This window comes from Myripristis murdjan, chromosome 24 (assembly GCF_902150065.1).
Source record: "Myripristis murdjan chromosome 24, fMyrMur1.1, whole genome shotgun sequence".
Taxonomy (NCBI): domain Eukaryota; kingdom Metazoa; phylum Chordata; class Actinopteri; order Holocentriformes; family Holocentridae; genus Myripristis; species Myripristis murdjan.
In genome coordinates this window covers 10,984,122-11,007,204 of record NC_044003.1, presented here as the reverse complement: position 1 = coordinate 11,007,204, position 23,083 = coordinate 10,984,122, and the positions used below count along the sequence as shown (strand labels likewise).

Here is a 23,083-nt window from a genome sequence, read left to right as displayed (position 1 = left end):
TTTCTCTGACCACTGAATAGATGCAAAGGGTCACCCTACCTTAAGCAGATGCTCACCCAGGTAAAACCATTGCATTTTATTTTGTTTCCAGTGGTAAATTTAGTTGCAGAGGCTCTCCTGCCGGTAAAATAGTAAATTCTGGAGGGACACCCTGGAGTGTGTGTGTGTATGTGTGTGTGTGTGCATCTGTGTGCATGCACGAGCGCAAGTTTTTGTTTGATTTGTGGTATGGACTCGCTATCAAACTCCAGCGCAGCCTCTGCTTCGCTATGATTTATAAAGCCATCAACCCTCCGAGCTCTGGCGTCTTCCTCGCGCTGCCCCGGGGGCGGGACTCGCCTCTGAGCAATAACACAGCAGCAAATGGTCTGGAACCTGCCATCATTCTCCCGGTAGGTCACACACACACTCAGCGCAGCCATCACTGTCAAGCTTCATTTACATCTGCTCCCATAGGAGGAAATCCCTTTGGTTTGTTTGTTTGTCGAGAAATACTCTGAGAGCTGATAGCAGACTGGGCTGCAGACATCAGAATATTTTAAGAACCAAACGTTGTGAAATATGACTCTGGTTATGGGTTCTGTCTTGCAAATTATTTAGTGTCTGAACTTTGAAATATTTCCACTCAGTGCAACCGTTGGAGACTGATGAACGAGCCTGCCTGGGGCACTTTCTTCAACGAGAGCAGCTCCAATATGGCTCTTTTGAAGTTTTTCCTCATAATGTTGTGTTCTTTGCTTTGTCATAGACTGACAGGCTATGCCTTTTGAAGCTATAGGACCCACGGAGGTTTGCAGCTTTGCAAAGCGTGTGCATTCTGTATGAAGGTTTTGATCTGTCTTCAGGAAACATGTTGGCTGATGTTGCATCAGAAAGCACTGGGTCATGTTATGGGAAATTATGCCTGTACTGCAAAGTGGTATAGGTGTGTTTTGTGGCTGTGTATGAATAGTAGTTTCATTTGCAGAGCTTGCAGGTCCAGAGCCCCCCAGGCCCGTCCACCAGTTCAACAACAACACTCCTCTTATCTGCCCACGTCCTTCCTGAGCAGAGAGATATCGCCTCAGGGGCTTCCTGCTTCTGTGTGTGCGTCTATAAGGGAAGCTATAACTTTAAACTATATTTAACAGAATATGATTTATGTGCATCCGTGCTAATCAAATCATGTCCACAAGAATCTTTTTCTTTCTCTTAATCCCACATATGGGATTGAGGGAGAACTGTACCCAGCGTACACTTCCTTTCCTCCCCCAGGGTGTTAAAACTTATGACGTTCATCAAGATGAGGAAGCCTCTCTCCTGAACTTCCCTCCCGGTCTCCCCCTCAGAGTGCTGGCTTTAGTGTAATGGATAGCCCTGAACGAGCCTCGCAGCTTCACAGAGACGTTTGAACCATAGCAGACTGTTTGGGGGATAAAAGGCAAGGGAAAGCCTAATGAGCTGCTCTAATTGCAGAAAAGGAAATGGATTAATTGGGGTACTTAGCTGGTCAATGTGGGACCTGCGGTGGGGGTTAAGTGGAAGACTGTGTAACCTGGGCATTTCCAACCTTGGGGTGGGGACCCAGTATGAAAATGGGATAAGAGGTCTGCATCAGGTACCTGCAAGGTGGCATGTAAAACATGCAGAAAGCAGCAGCTTTAGATTAATAACAGAGCAGCAGTGTGTTTCAAACTCAGCAGGTCTTCATCAGGCAGTGAAGCTCTAATGAGTCATATCTCAGTGAATTGAGGTTTATTTATTGTGCAAATGTTCTTTTGGGGTTTTGCTGTTTTGTTTTTTTAGGTGTGAGTAATATTAACATGCAGTAACCTACATCAATCAAATGCCAAAATGCATATTTTAATTGTCTTTGCTCCCTATCTGTGTGTGTGTGTGTGTGTGTGTGTGTGTGTGTGTGTGTGTGTGTGTGTGTGTTTAGCTGTTTTCATACTCATAATTGGACTCTTGATGGTGCTAAATAGGCTACTGCACAGATTGATCAGTCAGGTCGATGTGCTTGAACAAATAATCAATAATAACATGCCGTGTTAATTGAAAGGTCGCACATATTTTCTGGGTTGGGGTCAGAAGGCACTGATCAGAGTGGATTCCTCCTGTTTTGTCCAACCTGGCCAAAATGAGTTGATTTTGCAATTAAATTTAAGTGTTTCACCCCTTTTCGTTTTCCCTTTTCTTTAGCCATTAGAATCTGGAAATCGCGTGTGCTTAGGAATAGGAGCTGTTATCATTCATTTTGGTTGGGGTTCGACTATAAGGGGTAGCAGAGGGGGGTCCTGGTCTGAGCTGTTTATAATGGATGCAATCCGAGTAGCGTGAGGCTCCTTCTGCCTGCACATGGCTCAGGGGGCGGCTGATTGAGATGCAACAGGGGAAAAACAGACGAAGATAAAGATGTCATTCAGAAGCTTGAGGGTTTGAACTATCCCAACCGGCTACACACACACACATACACACACACACACATACATACACATAATTACTTGAGGCTCACATGTGACCACTGCAAGCCAGGCTCTCCTCCAGCTCCCCCGCACACATTCATGTCATCGGTCCAGTTGAAGAGACTGCGGGGGGGATGTTTATTTTGGCCCAGTCGTTTGTATTTGAGACCGAGTGTGTAGCTGCAGTCCAGCTAAGGCAGTCACTACCACCGGGCCGTCTCGCTCTGCCTTACAGCTCATGCTATACCTGATGGGACAGATGGAGGATGCACACTTCAAAGCATTGATTATACAAATAACCACATCTGCCACAAATAGACAAACCTGCATGCACACATTGTCATTTACCACAGTAACCTGCAACAAATGACTAGTTGGTGACTAATCGACCCATCACAGTCTCAGTGAACCCCATGACTGAATAACCAGAAAGGTTCAGCCTTGCCTGATCCACAGACAAACACGGGGCGTGATGCATACCCGTCCAGACCACATATTTTTAGATCACCAGTGAGCCACATCCTAACATCTGTTTTGTGCTGCCGTAATGTTAGTCATGTACACTTTTGCATGTTTGGCTGCATTCTCATCTTTGATTGAACTCAAGATTGATGACTTTGTTAATGTTAGCAGCGCAGAGGGAGACGGCAGACATCACCTGTGAGTTAGCTGTATCCTGCCCAACAAGTGCCCAGATCTCATGCGGCACTCGTGTCTCTACTGGAGGGCATACCTGGATGAAGAGAAACAAAGAGGTCTTTGAGTTTGTTGTAACCTGCATGCAGTTCCAGATGGGCAGGATTTACCACATTGGGACCGTCCAGACAGGCTGTGCCAGGAAGGCTGTCAGTCACAGGAACTTCACTCTCAAAAAAGCATTCAGAGAAACGTCTGTACATTCTGTCTGTCACTGTATCGTCGTAGAGGGTCAGCCCCTCCCATCTGGCGCTTTACTCGGCTGAAACAAGCCAGACAAAGTTTTCTAAATACTATCTGACCCACATTTGATCCGTGGTGTGTTTGAGTGACTCCCAGGGTGTTCGAGGCGAGCAGGAAGGAATGAAGCGGCTGTGTGAGCGACCCCAAGCCCCGCAACACGAACCTGACTCTGCACAAACCCTGGAGGAAAAACCACAAGTGGCACTGCTGCCGCGAGAAATCACACACATGTCACGTGACCTCAGCTAACCTGTGTGTGTGGGGGGTGTGTGTGTTACATTAATGAGTGTGTGGGTGTAACTGCTCAGGCCAGTAAGTGTAAAAGGCAATGAGTGTGATTGACATAAAATCATATCTGCCCAGCTCAGATCCTTTGCCTTGTCCTATGCACACACACACACACACATTTTTATTTTTTATTTTTTATTTTTTTATTTGTTTATTTTTTATTTTGTAATTTTTATTTTTATTTTTATTTTTTAATTTATTTTTATTTTATTTTTATTATTATTTTTTATTATTTTTTGATTAATATTATTTTTATTCTATTTTATTTTATGTTTCTATTCTATTTACACTTCTGTAACGTGAGAATTTCCCAGTTTGGGATCAATTAAGTATATCTATCTATCTATCTATCTATCTATCTATCTACACACACACACACACACACACACACAACCAAATACCTCTATTGAAGCACAGTGAAGAAAAGTACCTGAACGCTGTAACTGTATAAACTGGCGTAAGGTTAGCGAAGCCCCACAGGGTGTGGTGCCCAAGTGGACCCGCTGATGCCTCCCATCAGCCACTGGGACGCCAGGGAGCATGCAGGGAGTTTTTTGGCGCGAACAGAGCGTTGCCATGGTGATCTGCTGATGCCAGGGGTCAGGGGATTGTGCTTGGCCAGCATGTTCAGTCAGCTGATGTCTGCCCTGCACCGTCTCCCGTTGACTCACATCATCTGGTATGTGCTGGCTCTTTGGTGTACACACACAAGCAACGTGCGCCGTCACACACACACACACACACACACATGCAGACAGGTTAAATCATATCTTCTTTATCTCCCACCCCCTCATGTGTGTGTGTGTGTGCGGTTGCTGGCCACACATTGCACACATAACCCATAGCCATAGCTGTACTGTATACAGCATGTTCATACATTCATACAAACCTGGCTTAATACCCATCTGATGTGATAGTTGGTCCTCAGGGAAACTGTTGTAACTTTAATCAGATTATAATGATTCTCAAGCAGATTGGATTAGAAGAAGGGAGGTTTTTTTTTTTTTATTTCTTTTGAAGTTTTGCAGCTTCCCTGTCTTTCCCTCTCTCTGCAACCCCCCTCTTTGTCTGATATAATGTAGTTCTTTCTCTCTCTCTCTGTATGTGTGTGTGTGTGTGTGTGTGTGTGGTTGGCTCACTTTCCCGCTCCCTTAATTTTCTCCTTTTCCTTCTCTGTGCCCCTCTCACAACTCGCCTTCTTCTCATGCCTTATTTTCTTTCTGTCTCCCTTCTGTCCACCACTTCCGAGCAGGCAGACAGTGATAGCCTAGAGGTTACAGAAATGGGCCTGAGACTGAGGTTCACCGGTTCCTGTCCCAGACCGGCTGAGGAAATAAGTTTTTTTTTTTCTTTTTCTTTTTTCTTGGAGGCAATGGGGGATTGGTTGGTTTTAGGAAAGTGACTGAACTCCCATCTGCTGCTACTGTTCTTGAGCTGCTCAGCGTCTAAGAGGTTTTAGTAATTGGCAGCTCTCTGGTATGAAAGTGTGTAACACTTCCTCCCCTTGCAACTAATCCCCCAGGTCATTGTTGTAAATAAGAATGTGCTCTTATGCAGGGCTGGAAAGAAGGACTGTTCTGACGTTTCACCCAAATGTACTTGCAATTGCTGGTGTGAAAATCGAGTCAAAGAAAAGATCCACCCCAAATTCGCCTGGCAAAGTTTAATAAGGGAAACAAAATCAGTATTCTGAAGCAGAAATATAACAGTCAGGTTTAGATGATCTTCCCTTAAACTGAAAGAGTAAAGGGTTTTATTCTGTACTTAACATTTTGGAGCTCCATTTAACCCATCATATATGAAGAAAAGGATGCAAATTCAAAGGCATACATGGTAAAAGTGAGTTACTTAGAAAAAATCACACATAGTTACATCTGAAGACTGAGTGTAGACAAAGCATGCAAGCAATAAACACAATTTGCAGTCTGAAAGTATGCAGTACTACCATAACAATGGTACTTGTGATGGTTGCAGTTAATAATGCAGCAAAATATAGCATTTAAGTCAAAGTGTACTTATGTGAAAATACTTCTACTGTGTGAATCAGTACAAATGCACAAAAAAAAAACGACTAGATTTCCGGAATTAGCGTAATTGCATGTTGTTACTTAGACAATTCTTAGTCAGCTTTCCTGGTTAAATGAGTGTAACAACCCACACTGACACACAAAGCCTTGTATCTCGCCACAATATCCATGACTAATGTGAGTTAGGAAGACTCTCAGGACGCAGAAATTTTCCCCTCATCCCCTCAGCCAGCGGAGCACTGATAGTATCCAGCACTAATCAAACGGCTGGCAGCAGAGGGCTGCCTTTGGCTCACGTTGTGTGTGTGGACCGGGCCCTTGAAACGTCTCTTTAATGAAAATAGAGCGAAGAAGGGAACAAGACCTTGTGCCAGCCAGGCGCTTTGATTCCACTATCTACAGACTGCTTGGTAAACAGAAAGAGATAGAGGTAGTGCTTGTTGGGTATTTAACTCATTTGTTATGCAAGTCGTGTTTTGCCGCGTTATCGACTGCTGACAGTGAGGATCAACAAATGTCCAAAAATATCCTTTAATGATAGGCTGACAAAAACACAAAATAGATATGACTCATTGATGATATGATCTATGTGGTTGGTCTCAACAGGAATCTATTAGTAAGGCATGAGTCTGCATGTGAGTGCGCTTTCTGTAAGAGCAAATGTCTGCACATGTGACTGAGAGATTTTTCGCTGCTGCTTGTTGAACTGTACATTTCTCAAATGCATACTGTTGTGAGACACTGGGTTGTTTTATTTACATTGTGCATGTTGTTTCTGGGACTTTCCATTCTTGTTTCTTAGTGTTTTTAATCCTCTCAGGATTAAGTTAGCGGTGTAGAGTTGCAGAAGTAAGTGATCATTGTGGATTTTATTTCATTTGCTACTTTTTAATTTGCTGACGCATCACTAAGATTAGATTTTTTTCCACTTCACCCAGCCATCTTTATCTTGAGTTTGTGTACTAGACAACACAGTCAAGTCCCATGACATCCTGATTAAGCAGTGTCTACCTTGTGGCTTATCTGAGATGCCCTGCTGGCCCGATATCGACCACTTGGACTCACCTGGCCCACTGTCACAGATTTATTGAGGTCACAGGTCCCGTTAACAGTGGCCTCTGTGGGAAACAGAAACAGAGAGAGGGCCTCTCTGATGATCGTTTGGGGGTCTGTCGCTCGGCTGCCCCGAGTCAAAGCCTCCTGTGTCCCTGTCACCGTTCCAGCCCCCTCTCCTTGTCACAGATCCAACATGGGAAAGGCTTTACAGAGCGGGGGAATGTTCTGCGCTTGGCTTTCGGCTGTAGGCTGTTTGTGTGCTTTAGAAATGCGGGACAATGGGAGCATGCAGCCGAGTTAACATTCATACGCACACGTATAAACACATGCATAAACATACCGTACAAGAACACGCACACCGGCACAGGCATGCGCACACACATGCACGGATACACCGCTCAAATGCTCACAAGCTGTACACACACAAACACACAAACACCCCCCCACCCCCCCATCCTGTGGTTTTCGCCTGGCTTGTTTTCCCATATGAGCAACTGCTTCTTTGTTGGTGTGGAAACTGCAAAATAAGCAAAGCTCTGGCCGAGAACTTGCTGCCAACTTTGTCGGCTTCACAGAGATGTAAGCCATGCGCACTACTGTTTTAGTGTCGCACACACACACACACACACACACACACATACACACACACAGCGCACATGGCTGAAAAACTCGAACCTCAGAGCTTTGCGAACCATCATCCCTGTTTTCGTTTGTGTGCTGAGTGTGTTGAGTTGAGGGGACTAATGCTTTCCAGTCTGTGGCTGGTTTCAGTTTTCCTCCTGCGGTGGACGAGGACAGAGTGAGAGAGAGTGAGAGAGAGAGAGAGAGAGAGAGAGAGAGAGAGAGAGAGAGGGAGATGGGGGAGAAATTCCCAGGGCATCTTTGCACACCACATTCCCAGATTCCCAATCTGAGCTGAATGAAATTCTCAGGTCATTTCCTGTTGCTGCTCCACATTGACTTTTTTCATGTCTCCTCTCTCTCTCTCTCCCTTTCTCTCTCTCTCTCTCTCTCTCACACACACACACACACACACACACACACACACACATATACACACTCACACTCAGAGCCCCCTCCTCCTCCCATGCATGCTCCGTCCCTCCTTCCCTCCCTCTCTACCTCTCTTTGGCTGCTCACTCACACAGTAGTGAGCTGTGTAGGGGGACACGACATGCCCTGCCTCTCTCTCTCTCTCTCTCTCTCTCTCTCTCTCTCTCTCTCTCACTACCTCACTCACTCTCTCTCTCGTGCTGTCACATTCCAGTTGTCTAAAGGCCGGGTCTAACTTTCTCTCTCTCCCTGAGAGCAGGAAGGAAGGCAAAAACTAAAAGAGGAAAGGAAGAAAAGATAGACAAGCCTCTCTCTCTCTCTCTCCCTCTCTATCCTGCTCCGGATGAGAAGAAAAAAAGAAGAGGAAACTTTTTTCATACTTCATTTGGCTTAAAAGGGGGGGGGGAGTCTCTGTAAAAAGAGCATACCTGCTTAAAGGGGCAATCCTTTTACTTTTTTTTTTTTCCTCCTTCTGCTTTTTTTTTTCCTCCCACCGTCTTTCCTTTTTTGGGCCGCGCTCTCTCGTTCTGGTCAGACCCACAGTGGACTGTTCACGTGAGCGCTTGTTTTTACGGCAAAGCCAGCTCCAGCTCTCCTGGTGGGACGGAGGGGGGAGTGTTTGACAGACAGACACACACACACACACGCACGCTCGGAGAGAGAGTTGCTGCCTGGACTCCAGAGGACTTTCCACTCAGCAATGTGTGTGTAAGTGTCACCCTGTCTTCTCTCTGAACACGCTCTTTAACTTCAGCTCGGCCAGCTTTGACTCTTTATTTTCATTTTTGATTCGGTGCTGAAACTTGTGAGGCTGCATTTTCTGGCTGTTTGAGAAATGTGACTGCCCTTTTAGCTTTGTGCTTTGAGTGTCCTTTGATGGTTTGAGGGTCTTTTATTTTGGCGCGTTGTTGTGAGACTGCGTTTTTGTGTGTGTGTGTGTTTTTTTTTTTTTTTTTTTTGCTCTTTGTAGGGGTTTAAATGCCTCGCCATTCATTCCAGAACGGAACTGGAGTCAGAGCTGAATTTGCATTACTGCGGTTTGAGCTCTCACTACTGAAGATGCGAGGGTGGGTGGTGGGGCTGTGAGTCAATTCAGTTAAATTCATGTTTCACTGATTGGTGATTTCATTCAAAAATGTTGTTTTTTTTCTTTGTTGGAACAACTCGATTCAAGCTTGAAAACTGTGATTGGTCTCATCGGTTTGATTCAGCACCATAAATCAATCCGTGCCCTTTAACTTTTGCTATGTGAAAAAAATCAAATGAAATAATGAATGTGACGACCCCCATCGAGGATATTACTACAAGACATGAACCAGCAGAGCCCACAACATTTAACAAATCTGCTTGTCATTCTGTTTGGATATTCGCCACATTAGAGGCTCAGAAAACGTAGGGGTCGATGCTTTGTCAAGTGTTGCCTTGCTCTTGAGGTTTTCTGGTAGTCTTCCTTGTCTCCGGGCTATGGCATTACTTAAACACGATCTATTCTATAAGAAATCTATTGACAAAATATTTCTAGTGTTAGATCATCACAACGTTAGGCCAGTTTTTTTAAGAGCTGTGGATGCGTGAATTCAAAGCATTTCCAATCAATTCAGGCCAAAATCAGAGTAATACTTTATGTGTATTTCTTGTGGCAGATTGATTAAATTGAATCAGAATCGGTGCTACAACATTTGCAGATCAGTGTGTGTATGATGTGTGTGTATCCTAAGATTCCTGTTGAACGTGAAGGAACAAGTGTCAGGGAGGTGTTTGGGGAAACTTGCTGGGCTGACTGGCCTGATCCGAGTCTGACAGGGAGCGGGAGGTTTCACGTGCGAACAGATGAGGTAAACTTAGGAACGGCTGTGTGAGATCACTTAGATACGTTTAGATACACACCCTCTAAAAAAAACGATACCGGACTACACCCTGTGTGCTGTTATTGGCTGGTTCAGTTTGGAACAGCGAAACTCACTTCATGTTTTTCTGTGCACGTGTTTATGTGCTTTTCTGCGTGTGTTTCCATACAGGAGGTGGTCAGTGTGTTTTTTCGTAACGAGGTGCTGGTTGCACTGAGCAGAACGGGCTCCGCTGGCAGGAGCTCGACTTCACTGTAATCAGCCACAGGGTACATGATACAGTAAATGTGGCATGACCAGCAAACCATTGAGACAAGCTCCAAATACTTGTGCTGGCTCACCGTGGGCAGCGGGGTTGAGCTCAGCGGACAGACGTCACTTTTCTCCAAGACTCCAATTGAAATGAAAACCTACTCGCAGCATTTCCTGTGTAATGCAGTAGGTTTGAGAATCTGTGGTGGAAGTAGATAAAACCATGTTATTTCCACTGACTGTAAAAATCCCTTTGTCAAAGCATTTTTTTTAATTTTAGTCTCTCTTACATATGCTTGGCTCCCACAATTTCGAAATGCTGACGCCTATATATTTGCATGCTTGAAGCTGATACAGGAAGTGAAGGTGATATCCAGTCATTTCCCCACATCTTTACCTGCTTTCCTGATATCCTGATATTGGGGTGCTGCTAAAAAATCAGACATGCACCATGCCTGGGTTTTGTTTCCCTCCTCGTGAACACTGTTTCACGGTTAGTCGAAATAGCTTCCAGTCTCAGGAGCTTTTCAATGAGAAGATGACAGCCTCCAGTTTTGCGTCATTCTCAAAACTGAATTGGCTGCAGGAGAGTGCAGATTATTTCTGGAACATTCAGAGATTGTGGAAAAGAGAAACATCATTTTTGCCGTTGTCTTTGTATTTCTGGTTTCTGAGCTTAATAGCGAAGTTATTGGCTAGACTGGATGAATCCCTGACCAAATAAAAAGAAAAAAGTGGTTTTGTGTTATTTTTATTTTATTAAAAACTGTCATACTTGGAAAGCTCACAGGTCCAGTGTTAGACTTTGCACCGGAAGTGGAAAGACAAAAGCATCAGGGTGGCGGCATAATTAGCTGGCATGACTTAGGATAAAGCCAATAGGAAAATAAGATGAAATTCCCAAATTATATCACCATAATTACATGCAACCAAAAACAGAAGAGGAGAAGGGAGTTGTTTTTAGAGACCAAGCTGTGTGAGCAGACAGGATATGGTTGGGCCGGGGGAGGGTGACGTGAGCTTAGGATGACTTTTCAGCCGACATCAGACGAAGAGTGTCTCTGCGTCCTAACAAACATGAGAATTTGTCGACCAAATAACACTGAACGGTGACGACAAGCAAAAACAGACTGAAAATCACACTCAGGCCAGTATGAGTTCTGATCATGGCTCACCCGGTCTAAGTTTCAATTGAAAGTATCTGAAAGTCGAGCTGAGCCCGGCGAGTCACTTCAGTGTGGACAGAAAAATCAGCCTGACTGCTGACACTGAGCTCCAAACATGGCTGGAGTTTAATCCAAGTGCACATACAGCCTCTCCTGTAAGACTCGGTGTTTATTTCTAGAGAAGCTCAACTCGGCCACAAGCTCGACACCCAGTGGCTCACACACGCGTCTCCTAAAATGCTCACACACACACACACACTTGAGCCCTCATAAACAGGGCCGGGATGCCCAGCAAGCCACTTGCAGTCAGACTGTGGGTGACAAAATTGTTTAGATGGCCTCCAAATGCTGTCTGGACTTGTTTGTGTGAGCATGTGTGTGTGTGTGTGTGTGTGTGTGTGTGTACCCATGCATACCTCTCCCTGTCGGCCAGGTTTCCCTCTAAGTGACGTGTAACCGCTCCCTGCAGCGCCGGCTTGCAGTGCTGGCCCGGTCCCTCCCAAACCACAAGGGACTCTTTGTTTGCAATTTATGAATTAGTGTGTGGTTTGTGTTACGAGAGGAGGGGGCAGGCCAGAGGCTGATGGCACAGGGACAGGAACAGGTCGAGCCCGCTGCAGCGCTCGGTCTGATTAGCTGGAGGTTGTAAGCTAAGGCTGCTTGGTTTATTATTACAGATTAGCAGCCCGAAGATGGAGGGGAGGATTTAGATGACGCCAGAAATTAGGGATGCACAGATCCACTTTTTTTTCAGCGCTGAATCTTATTGAGTTACTTGGGCTTTTGGTTTCACATGATACCGAGTAACAATCCAATACCAAACCGATTTTTTTTATTATTATAAGTATTATACATATCGTTATTGTTCATGTCATGGCAATTTATCTGAACTGTAGATTAAGTAGGCGTAGGAGTACAAATTGCTATGGCAACTCCTTTAATGTAACAAGGGAAGTACACGCAATGCATTACCAACTACAAGTAAAGGTAGATTTCGCTCAAACTAATGACCGCTACAATATAATTTTCGAATTTGACTGCAGTACCGGCACACACCACTTTGGCACTACACTTTAATCAACGCAAGGCATCTTGGAAGGCACTACTGAAGAAGAAGAAGACAACTGTGGTGTTCACTACCCATACGCAAATCTGATATACGGCCATATATAAACATATATTTTAAATAATGGGACATATAAGGTAACATATTTGGACATATATTCCAGGATGTGTGCAAATATGTGGCGTAAATATTTGGTCTCTGACATAAGGTAACATATATGTGCATATACTGGATTGCATTATATATTTACCACATATATTAAGAAATTTAAGTGTGAATATGTGGCAAATGTATTTGTTTTGCACATATATATAATGCATTTATGTATACATACATGCACTGTATATTTGGATCCTTAATATGATTAACAGTATATGACAATCATATATTAACAGTTATGCAATAGAAATATGTGTGCCATATGTGTATATATGGAAAAATATATGGAACATATTTGAAAGTGGCCATTTTTGCATGGACATATATATTTAATATGCAGTTTACATATATGGCCGTATATCAGATTTGCGTATGGGTAGTCTAACAGGCTAACAGGCTGGTGTGGAGGCAGTAGCGGTAAATTAACTACAGAAATATTTTAGAAATACTACAGGTGGCGTTGTATGTGCACGCCTGTCACATATCGGTGCATGGATCGGTAACATCAGTCCGATATCTGATGCACACACCTGGATGGGCACCAACACCAGCATCTTTACCAGAAATTATGAACAAGATGAACAAGCCTCATGTCTTTCTCTGTGTTGATTTCCTTGTGTCCTGCTCGGTCTCTTCCTGCTCGCATGCACATGCAGATGTAAGAGTTAAATTTGACAGGACTGTAGTTTTATGTGGAAATGTGTCAGGCTATCACACACACTCCTCAGTTATAGCCGCTCCATCAGCACTCGTTCTTGTCCAAGTGCAAGGAACACAGCCAAAAACCTCCCTCTCGACATGCAGTTTAGCCTCATATTCGGTTTTAAAAACTTAAAAAATATGAAAAATGAAAAAATATGATGAGATGATTCCACTTTCTTCCAGTGCAGAGTCATGTTTTTCAGGATTGTTTCCAGGGAACAAGCATTAATACACAGGCTAAGGCAGCTCAGCCACTAATATCGAGAAATTGACACTTGATTCAAGGAAATTCTGGGAACCAGTTGATTAGCACTGGAGACAAGTGGGATTATGTCACCCCATTGGCAGATTTGTTCACTTCTTTTGACGAAAAAACAAGATTTCAACACTGAATATGAGATTAAATGACGTGTTAAGATGGAGATTTTTTTTTGCTGCTCTTTCTCCCCCTCTCTTCATGTTTGCACTCCCTCTTTGCTTACTTCCCCCGGGCCGGAACACTCTTTCCGCTGTTCGTTTGCTTCGTTTCTCTCTTTCTCATCGAGTGGTTTTATTTACTTTGTCTAGTCTGAATGGAACCTGGCGCTGTTCTTGGGCTTTGGCATCTTTCTTTCAGAGAATAGCGAAGAAGCCCTCCTTCCTCTCTCTCTCTCTCTCTCTCCCCCCTCGCTCTGCCTCTCTATCCTTGATTTGATTTTTTATCCTTTTCTTCTCTGTCCTCTGTTTTTTTCAAACTTGGCATGCCTTCCTCATGGCTTCTGCTCTCCCAGTGGGCTCTTTTCCTTATCCCCTCCATCATTCTTTCTTTCTTGCTGTCTTGCTTGCTTTCCTTCTTGCTTGCTTGCTTGCTTTCTCAATGACTCTCTTTCTCTAAGAAATACCCAAAAAGAAGAGTCATTTTGGTGTGTTGTGTGTGTGTGTGTGTGTGTGTATGCTGGGGGGATTGGAGTCGCCTAATAGCCAAAGCAGATGTGGACCCACTGAAACTTCCTGGCATTCTCCAGCCCCAGCATGCAGCTGCTTGACATTGGGGTGCACGGCTCCCCCACTCTCCCTTCCCCCATCATCCCACCCCATCCCCCTCCCATCTCAGTTATGCCTATATGGCCTCATAACATCATAACATTGTCCATATATCCCAGCGATCAGCCATTTTTACTGTTACCTGCACTGTTCTCTCTCTCCGCCACTATCCGTCCTGCATGGGACCCCCATTCTCGCTCACAGAAAGTATCATTACACTTTCACTTGGGACAAACGCCCTCCTTTCCCCGAACTTACACCCACACCTCAATTCACCCCTCACATGCAGAGTTTATAGTCCAATATTTGAGCTTGAATCTCGACAGTTCTGTGTCCAAAGGTTGAGCCTTTCCTTTACAGTTCATCTACAAGGACTTGGCTTTTTCTTTCCTCTTGGGCCAAATTTTTTTTTTTGCACTTTGAAACGGACAGGGATTTATCAGACCCAGAGTGTCCTGTCTTAGAGGAGTGGGGTTTTCTCGCTCCTCTGATGTCGGTGTTATTGCCCCGGCGGGTTCTGGTTGGAGATTTGAAGAGCCTCGTGGCTGTTGTGAAGTCGTTTATCTCCCAAGTGAGGCGGCGGGGCTGAAGGCCTCTGGATCTGCTGCATTTACAAGGTCACTGAGGTGGGAAGACGCATGTGTGAGCGTCCACCAGAGTGTCGTGAATTGAGAAAAGCACAATCTTCGCCTTCTCAGATCCCCTTAATGCCATATTTATACAGTGTCTGTAAACCTGATCTTATGTATTCATATTTTTGTGATGGTACGTTCCCTTTATGGGTGACAAGTCTACAGAACGCTCAAGCTCCAAAGGCTACATGGTCTCCACATTTCCCATCAAATGTCGATTAATGTAATTAATGTCGACATGGTCTAACCTTAACAATTAGTTTTGCTCCATTTCCAGCAGTGGGAAGCACAACTTTTAAGAGTGGATCTTTGCAGAGGGATAGAACAGGCGGCGTTTAAAGGGTGAGCAGCTTTGATTTGATGAGCTGACGCTTGTCTGTGTCGCTGAAAAATTCAAGTCAGCTTTCCTTTTTTTTTCTTTTTTTTTTTTTTTGTAGTCCGTCATGCAGCGACATGTGACAGGCGTGCATTTGAAGCTTCATCTTGTTGAAAAAAAAACTGTTGCTTTGTTTTCTGTCATGTGAATGTTATATTAGCCTGGCTTGATACTTGCTTTGCTAACTTTTCATATTTTCTGGCCACTGGCTGTAAAATGGTAAGAATAAATAACATTACATAACTGGTAGCATCTTTAGTGAGTTAGCTTTATTCCACAAATATCCAGATGGCTTGTGTGTGTGTGTGTGTGTGTGTGTGTGTGTGTGTGTGTGAGAGAGAGAGAGAGAGAGAGAGAGAGAGAGAGAGAGATGTGGAGATGGTGACAGCATGCCAGAGAAGCTCTTGAATGGCTTTATTCAGCACGCTTTTTGCCTTTTTATTTGCCCTTTAGAAAGCCATACTCACCCAGGAAAATTAATTTTCCTCCTCTCCAAGGCACACTGGTCAGAGTCAAACACACTGCACCTCAGTGTGTGTGTGTTTGTGTGTGTGTCTTTGGCTGGCCTTAGCTGTACATTCGCAGTACTGTGGAGTTAATTAGACCAGAACATTGCACCATGACGAGAGCAGAAAAAGACTTCAGTGTATTCATGTCAGTGTTTCACCATAGGTGTGTATGTTTGCTTACTTCCCTGCCTGGTCAGGTTTGTGTGTGTGAGTGTGAATAGCAGACCTGGGTCAAATACTATCTGCAAACATCTGTCAATGTTTTAACCAGGTTGGAGTGCCGGATGGGTGGGTTTTTTGCCATAAAGCATAATCCACTTTCTACTGGAGGTTTAGACTATTTGTAAGCCAGTAGTCTTCTGTGGCAACATTTGCGGAGGCCAGATTATTGTGGCGTGGTAACCTGAGGTAAATCCACTTGGTTCCACTGACTGATTTCAAGGATTTTCTCAAAACTACTGTCAGTATCTTGAAACAAGGCAGAATAAGGCAGATGACTCCAAGCGCATGCAGAATGTTCTTTAAACAAGTGGATCTGCATTGGAAACACAAGTGAAATTGTCTCACACAGATTTCTTCACTTATTTCAAGAAATATAAAATTTTAAGGCTAAACTCTGAATTGAAGGACTTGAGGATGGTTATTTCTTTCCATTCAGTGTTTGCCTGTGTTAAATAAATGCAAGTGTCTCCTGTTGGTTTGGGGGTAAGGAGCGATGTCAGAGCGCTACAGCAGTGTTGGTGTCGTTCTCCTGACGGGGACTGGCATGGAGGAGCATGTGGTGTATTTTTACAGCCTTCTCCTTTTCGTCTCCCTCTCCTCCCCCCCTGTACGCTCACTCTGCCTCACCCCCATTAAACTCAATTTGTTCTGAGAAGCGGAGATCGCTGTGAGCCCAGAAACATGTGCGGCACAGGGAGAACAAGGCAGGGAAAGATTTAGAGGAGGTTTAGTTGGAGAGTGGGAAAGAGAGGGCTGCTGACTCAGAGATGGATGCAGAGGGAGAGAGATCTCTGTACATTACGTCTCCAAAAAAATATTGCTTCAGTGTGGCTTGGATGATTTGTTTTTCTCTTTCTCTCTCAGTTAAATTAATTCAAGTAAAATACATTGTTACTGGGTCGTTTGCCAAAGCATTATACAAATATACATTTTCAAAACTACCAAGCAGGGACAGAAGATGGGAGACAGCCGAAGAAAATTACAGTGACAATCAAAGAGGAGGAAAGACAGATCAACAAAGTTTTTTTGAATTGGCTAGTTTGACTCCTTATTAGAAGGCTGGAGACTCGCAAAAACCTAAACACTCCACAACAATCCGCCAGGACCTTCAATAAAGGTTGAAATTTCAGTCGGTAGAATTACAGGGTGTGAATTTAATTAAGACCCAAATTCTCAATCAAAGTCAGTATTTTGCAAGGAGAGAAGCTTTAAATCTGTTTTCAGTCGGGGCGCTTTGAGTAGGTTTTTCATCGTACAGTAAACATGTGTTTTGGGTTGCGTCGCCTTAGTAGTTTTATTGCTGCCATATTTCAGGTTTTAGAAATTAGCAGACACGCTTAATGATGTTGCCGTGGATTTTATAGCCCAGGGTTTTCGAATGAAGCATTAAATGGCGAGCTGCAGATGTTAGATTGGCTTCTCAGGTCTGCATCATCGTGTCTGCGAGTTGAAGGAGTGACACCTGCTGTGCTGCGTAATGTGAACCATCAATATCCGATAAAACTGTCAGCTATCCCCAACTCCATTAAGAGCATAGCGGACGGCATGTCTCCCATTGCTGTCTTGGATATGTCGCAGAAACGTAGCTTGCACTGTAATTCCCAACAGCAACAAATTACTATTATTATCCAAATAGAAAGTGGACAGAGCCTGAGGTTCTGGATGTATTTTCCCCATTGTTTTCCTCATTACAATTTTATTTTTAACGATAACAGAATCATGGGAGTCTCCTGGATCAGTAAAGGATTCTTACAGTTATAAATCAATTCTAAATGTAATAAATTCTAAACTTATGAGAAATCAAATTTTTCTCTTGGTTCAGTATGTCAAATAGTACAGCACTCGGTAGCCGTATTGACCATTACTGTGCTTTATCTGCCAGGAGCAAGAAAGCATGCAGCCCAAAACTTATTTTTGAGCTTGATCTTGATGTAAGAAAAGTGGTTTAACACTAAGTTCTGCTAGTTTTTGTCGGCTAGCTTACAGAAAAACATGACATTGGGTGCCTGATCAGTCAAAAACCAGTGCTCATGTGCACAACAAGGTAAAGCAATTTGATGATGCTAAAATAATCTTCATCTGTTTTACTGACAAATGTCCAAGAAAAATGCCATTTAATCAAATCAGCCTTGGACATATCATAGTCTGTACAGGAAAAATAAAGTAACTTGTCAAATTGGGGGAAACGATGATGAGTGATAAGGAAGTGAAGTCGGAGTCTGACACACTCGGAAACTCAGAGGACAGAGGGCTGAAGGAAACACGTGATGGATCACCACCACAAACAGCCCGGGGCACTCTGCTTATCAGTGAGCTCTCTGTGGAGGCTGGCCTGACTCAAGACAGTGCTCATCTCTGATTGCTACCCTCAGGGTCAAAGGTTATCTGTCATCATCAGCTGATTGGTCAGCTCTGTTTTCCAAAGAAAAGGTCAAGAGGTTGTATTGGTGGAAGTGGGCTTTGCAGGTCCTTGGTTGGAGGCGTCTGCTGGTATTCATCAAACATCACTGTATGCTAATGAGCAGCATCATTCCATGCAACTTCAGATGCAGGTCAGTCAGTCAGAGGTGAGACACTTCTCCTCCATACCTGTGTGGGATCAAACTTGGCCATGTAAAGTCCTCAAGAAAATAATTTTCTTGAAATAATTCTCTCTTTCTCCTCTGTTGCACAGTATCTAAGTAAAGTCTATGCATCTATGTAATGATATATGCCAAAAACTATATATATATAAAAAAAAAACCAATTTCTTCACATTCTTATATCAAAATGCAATCATTTTCCTGTCTGTAAAACAAAATATGATGTGTGCATATGTCAATCAGTCAATCAGTCTTCTACTTTGGATCAGCACAGAAGATTCACATCCTCTTTTCAGCGTTTAAGTCAAATTCCTCCCAGCATTTTGCCCCGCCTGTCTATCCTGTTTCAATTGGAAATCTGTAACCATATGGAAGCTGGATTGTCTTGAAATAGCATTTCATCTGCACTTTAATAAAAAGTAAACAAGATTTGGCCAGGTCATGCCCACAAAATAAAGTAGGATGTAGATACTGTAGTGAATATGGCATCCGAACTCCCATCCAGATCATCTGTTAACCCGAGTGGACGAACGTACCACGCGATGGGCTGTTCTTGCTTTTTGCCTTCAGGCTGTCAACTAGGAATTTTAATCCGCAGTGCCTAATTTACACAGTTCTTCACGATATTGACACGTGCAGGCCGCTCATGATTTTAATCCGGTATTACTCTGGACACCTTGTACTGAACTATGAATCTTAAGACTTGGCTGCGGCGCACTTTCACATAAATACCACCATCGCCTTCCTTTATTTAGACTAGGCTTGCACATCATCACAAGGAATGCATTGTGGGATCGCACTGTCTCTGCACTTCTTATCATGAGCCAGGTCAGGTCAGGTGTTTTCTCTCTCATAGTGCTCTGCAAATTTAGCACTGTGATTTGTCGTGACCATGTTAAATGCAGCACATGATAGTTATTTTCTCTCCTGAGGTCCTGAATTGTATTCTCACCCTTTTGGGATGTGTCCCGTGTCTTAAATAGCCCGTGGAGGCCTGGAGTCCCATCCTAGCCCAGTACAGTAGAGTCTGGCTGGGTTGTTATTTAGAGATGGCACAGAGAATCTGCATCACTCTGATCTGCGGCCAGAACCCGCCGCTCCGGCCTCCAAACACCACCAAGGCCTCCCTCTTCCTTTTCCCCTCCAACTGTGGATGAAGAGATGATGGAGGGAGGGAGGAAGGGCGGGAAGGACGGACGGAGAGGAGGCGGAGGGAGGGGTGCGAGGCATACGTTCTGGCTTTCTTTGGCATGCTTTTTTTTTTTTCTCCTTTCTCCCAGCAGGCCATCTGTTTCCTGTCTGAAACGTGATCCCAGCGCCCGATTGGGTCCTGCTACTCTTGAAGGATGTGTGTGTTGTGATTAGCTTCAGCGGTAATACATATAGTCATTTATGTCCATACGAGCCACCCCATGCACTCCCATGTGATAAAAGCGTGATACATTAGCCGACGTGCCTCGGCTCGAGTGTGCGGGAAGCCATTGACTCGCGTATCATGGATTCACAGATACTGGAAATAAATTTGAGCTGGTCTTTGGAGCGTGCTCAGCGGCTGATGTGATGTTGTACTTCATTATCATCTGTCCCAGCTATCTTGAGTCATGCACGTTGCACTGTGCTACTCTTTTTTGCACTTTTTTTAATGGAGCGCTTTACGGCTGTATATTAAATAATGCTCATTTTCTCTCTTTTTTTTATCTGAGTAAACAGGGCAAGTAAGTGATCTTATGTAGTCTACGATCAGAAGCCAAAAAATATCGTAAAACTTGTGTCTTTTAATTGTTGATCAGGCATAGCATGGCAATAGTGGCTGTTTTGTCAATCTGGACAGTGTTAGGAGTGGGCTGTTTGTACTTTGCAGGGAGATTTTGGACGGGTGAGGGGGTCTTGGAAGACTCCTGGCTATTCTCCACTAATAACAGTAATAGAGCTGGCTGGATGAGCCGGGATAATCCCCACTCTCTTGTTTCAGTCTTTCTCCACAACAGACAAAGAGCGACAAAGAGATAGCAAAAGTCTGTTGGGGATTCAGCTTTACCGTCCGTCCAGCTGATAGTGGAAAGTTGGCATCATGGCGTGGCAAAGTTAGGACAGTGTCCTCACTAAAAACCGGTAACCAGGACAAACAGGAGCCAGGAGGTAGCTGCTGTATTCCACCTCCTCATCTGCTCTCTCTCTCTTAATCTCCCATTCTGTCTTTCACTTTTTTTTCCTCTTCCCCCTCTTTCTCTGTCTCTTTCTGCCTGATGGGGATTTTCCACCCGTAGGCTCACGCTGAAAAGCTGGATGTCTCTCTCCACCCGCGTGTTTGTTTTTAATCGATGTGCATAATGACGTCCGCAGGCCAAAGCGAAGCCAGACCTCCAGGTTGTGTTTGTTTAGCGATGCCACTGCGGATCCAGGCCTCCGTGGCTCTGTCAGCCTCGGCCAAGCCAGAGAGATTTTGGGATACTACTTTTGGAGTGGCAGCACTTGCCAAAATCTGGATATACATATACCCTGCTGTTAGCATGCTGATGCAAGCCAACATTCATCAGGACTCTCGTGAGCAATGCCAGTTTGACTTAGAATAGATGGGAATTTGAGTGGAGCACCAACCCAAAATGGTGAGGGGAAGGAAGGAGTTCTCCCCATTGCCAGTAATGTTAAGAAGAGGACTTTCCTTCATGTCTGACTCAGTCTTCTTATGAGTTTTCAATGAAATGTATAACATAATAGAAATTCTGACATTGATATATTTTTCCATTTGTTTCGAAAGACAACTGCACAACCATGTTTAATGAGGAGGGATTCAGGGTTCCAGCATGCTGAGGGAGGGAACTATGTGGCCTAGTTGAGATGTCAAAAACACGGGACAGCTAACCAGCTAACATTTGCAGCTTTTAACATCCTGCCAGTTCGACTTTAAAAACACCCAGTTGCCATACACTTTGCCGTATTAATGGTCATGCATTTGTTACTAAGAGATAACAACACAATGTGTGGCAGAGTAAGAGAAAAGCTGTGAAAATGCCAGTCCCCTTATATGGAGTCTGCTTTGCCCTTTCTTCTTGTCTTGTCTTTCCTCTCCATCTTTGTCCACAGGTCACTCAGGCCTTTCAGTGTAAGATAAAGAACTCAGTGGCTCTGGTAGCGCAGAAATGATTCAGTAGTGTTGCTGCTCTTTGCTAGATATTCAGCGGTATCTGCAGATTTCATCAAGTTAAATGCATTAACTTTCACGACCTTTCATGGGGGTTCAAATTTAATCTAGCTGCAATATCGCAACAAGAAGACATTGTGAGACTCTTGGAAGACCTGCAGACACACTGTACCCATTTTACAGTCTGCTAAACGTGCAGTACTTTAGTTTGCCCAGTAAAATGCCTGCCTGTGAGGCTGTGAGTGTTGATATGATAGTTGACCTATAAAGGTCAGTGCTGATGACTGCATGGGTGGTCCTCGACCTTTTGAGAATCCCTTCAGTCCCGACTCCGTTTTTTTCCTTCATGTAACTTCACACTTGTCATTGAAATGTCCTTCACCTTTCTGGGGCAACACCATGGAGCAGTTATAAATGAATATATTCAGGAATAGTTGTTATTCGTTGGTAGAGATACTACAATTAGTCAATGAACTGATGAGCGCCTTGACAGAAAATTAATTTTAGAATTGATTAATCATTGTAGTCTTTCGTCACGTTAAAATCCCAAACATTCAGTGATTACAGTTTCACTACAATCACTAAAATGTGCTGCTGACTATCATTATAGAAAGTAATAACTTTATTTGTTTGATCTGATTTGTTGATTGGTTGCTGGATGCAACTGGAAGACATTAATTTGGTTCCTGGTAACTTCATGAGCATTTTTTTTAATTATTATTTTGACGCTTAATGGAATGAATGACTAATAAAAAAAAAAATCAATAGATAAAATGATAATGAAAATAATCATTAGTTGCAGCACTGTTTGTTAGAATATTTTCTTTTTCTCTCCATATTTCTCTCTCTCAGTTGCCTTGATTTCTCATTATACACATATGCCGTGTCGACATAGTAGATAAAGCATTGTTGGACTGTTCAGTGGACATTATTTTATAGCTAATCTTCTCTTTCCATCCCTCCCTCCCCGACTTCTTGCCTCCGAGCCTCTCAGGCTTGAATACATGTGCTGGAAAGGTGTCCTGCATAGTGTGTGTGTGAGTCAGGGTGTCAAGTGTTGACCCGCGTGTCAGCGTACGCCGGCGTGCTTCTACCTTGTGTCAAAATCCGCTCCCCAAGCCCCCTGTGGCAACGCAACATAAAACAAGATTGATGCTCACATGCGCAGCCATTGCAAATAGATCAAATACCGTTTCCAACTCTACAAGCCAACGCTGGCTCACTACCACCTCCGTCTGAAGTATCAGCGGGGTTCCACAGCCATTCGATAGAGGAAAGATTTACAGCACAGCTGGAATGAAAATACTGCGGGCTGGACTGGGGAGTGAGCAGACAGACATTCTCAGCTGTGGTGAGGGATTGATTCCCATTGTATAGTGTGTGTGTGTGTGTGTGTGTGTGTTAGTACTTATGCATGTGCATCTAATAGAGATACTATGGCAGTAATTGAGACACAAGGACTTTGTCTTTTGGCGCAGTTGTAACTCTGTTAGCTCCATTTCATTATCTAATCACAGCCGTGGTTGCAGACGGCCCGGATCTCTGCTGTCCCTCAGGCTCCTCAGCCACTGCAGCAGGTGTTTATTTTAAAGGTCCTT

General features: G+C 43.9%; 1 protein-coding gene across 2 annotated transcripts in view; it reads left to right on the top strand.

The window, feature by feature from the left end:
- eva1aa (eva-1 homolog A, regulator of programmed cell death a) overlaps nt 1-23,083 on the top strand; it is an 88,264-nt gene that overhangs the window by 44,794 nt on the left and 20,387 nt on the right. Inside the window, exon 1 of one of the 2 annotated variants that reach the window (XM_030046522.1) lies at nt 8,431-8,515. The exons of the other annotated variant lie outside the window; for it this stretch is intronic. The gene's annotated coding sequence lies outside the window, so the exon portion shown is untranslated. Of the gene's footprint in view, nt 1-8,430; nt 8,516-23,083 lie in introns of those variants that run through there. 2 annotated transcript variants of the gene reach the window in all.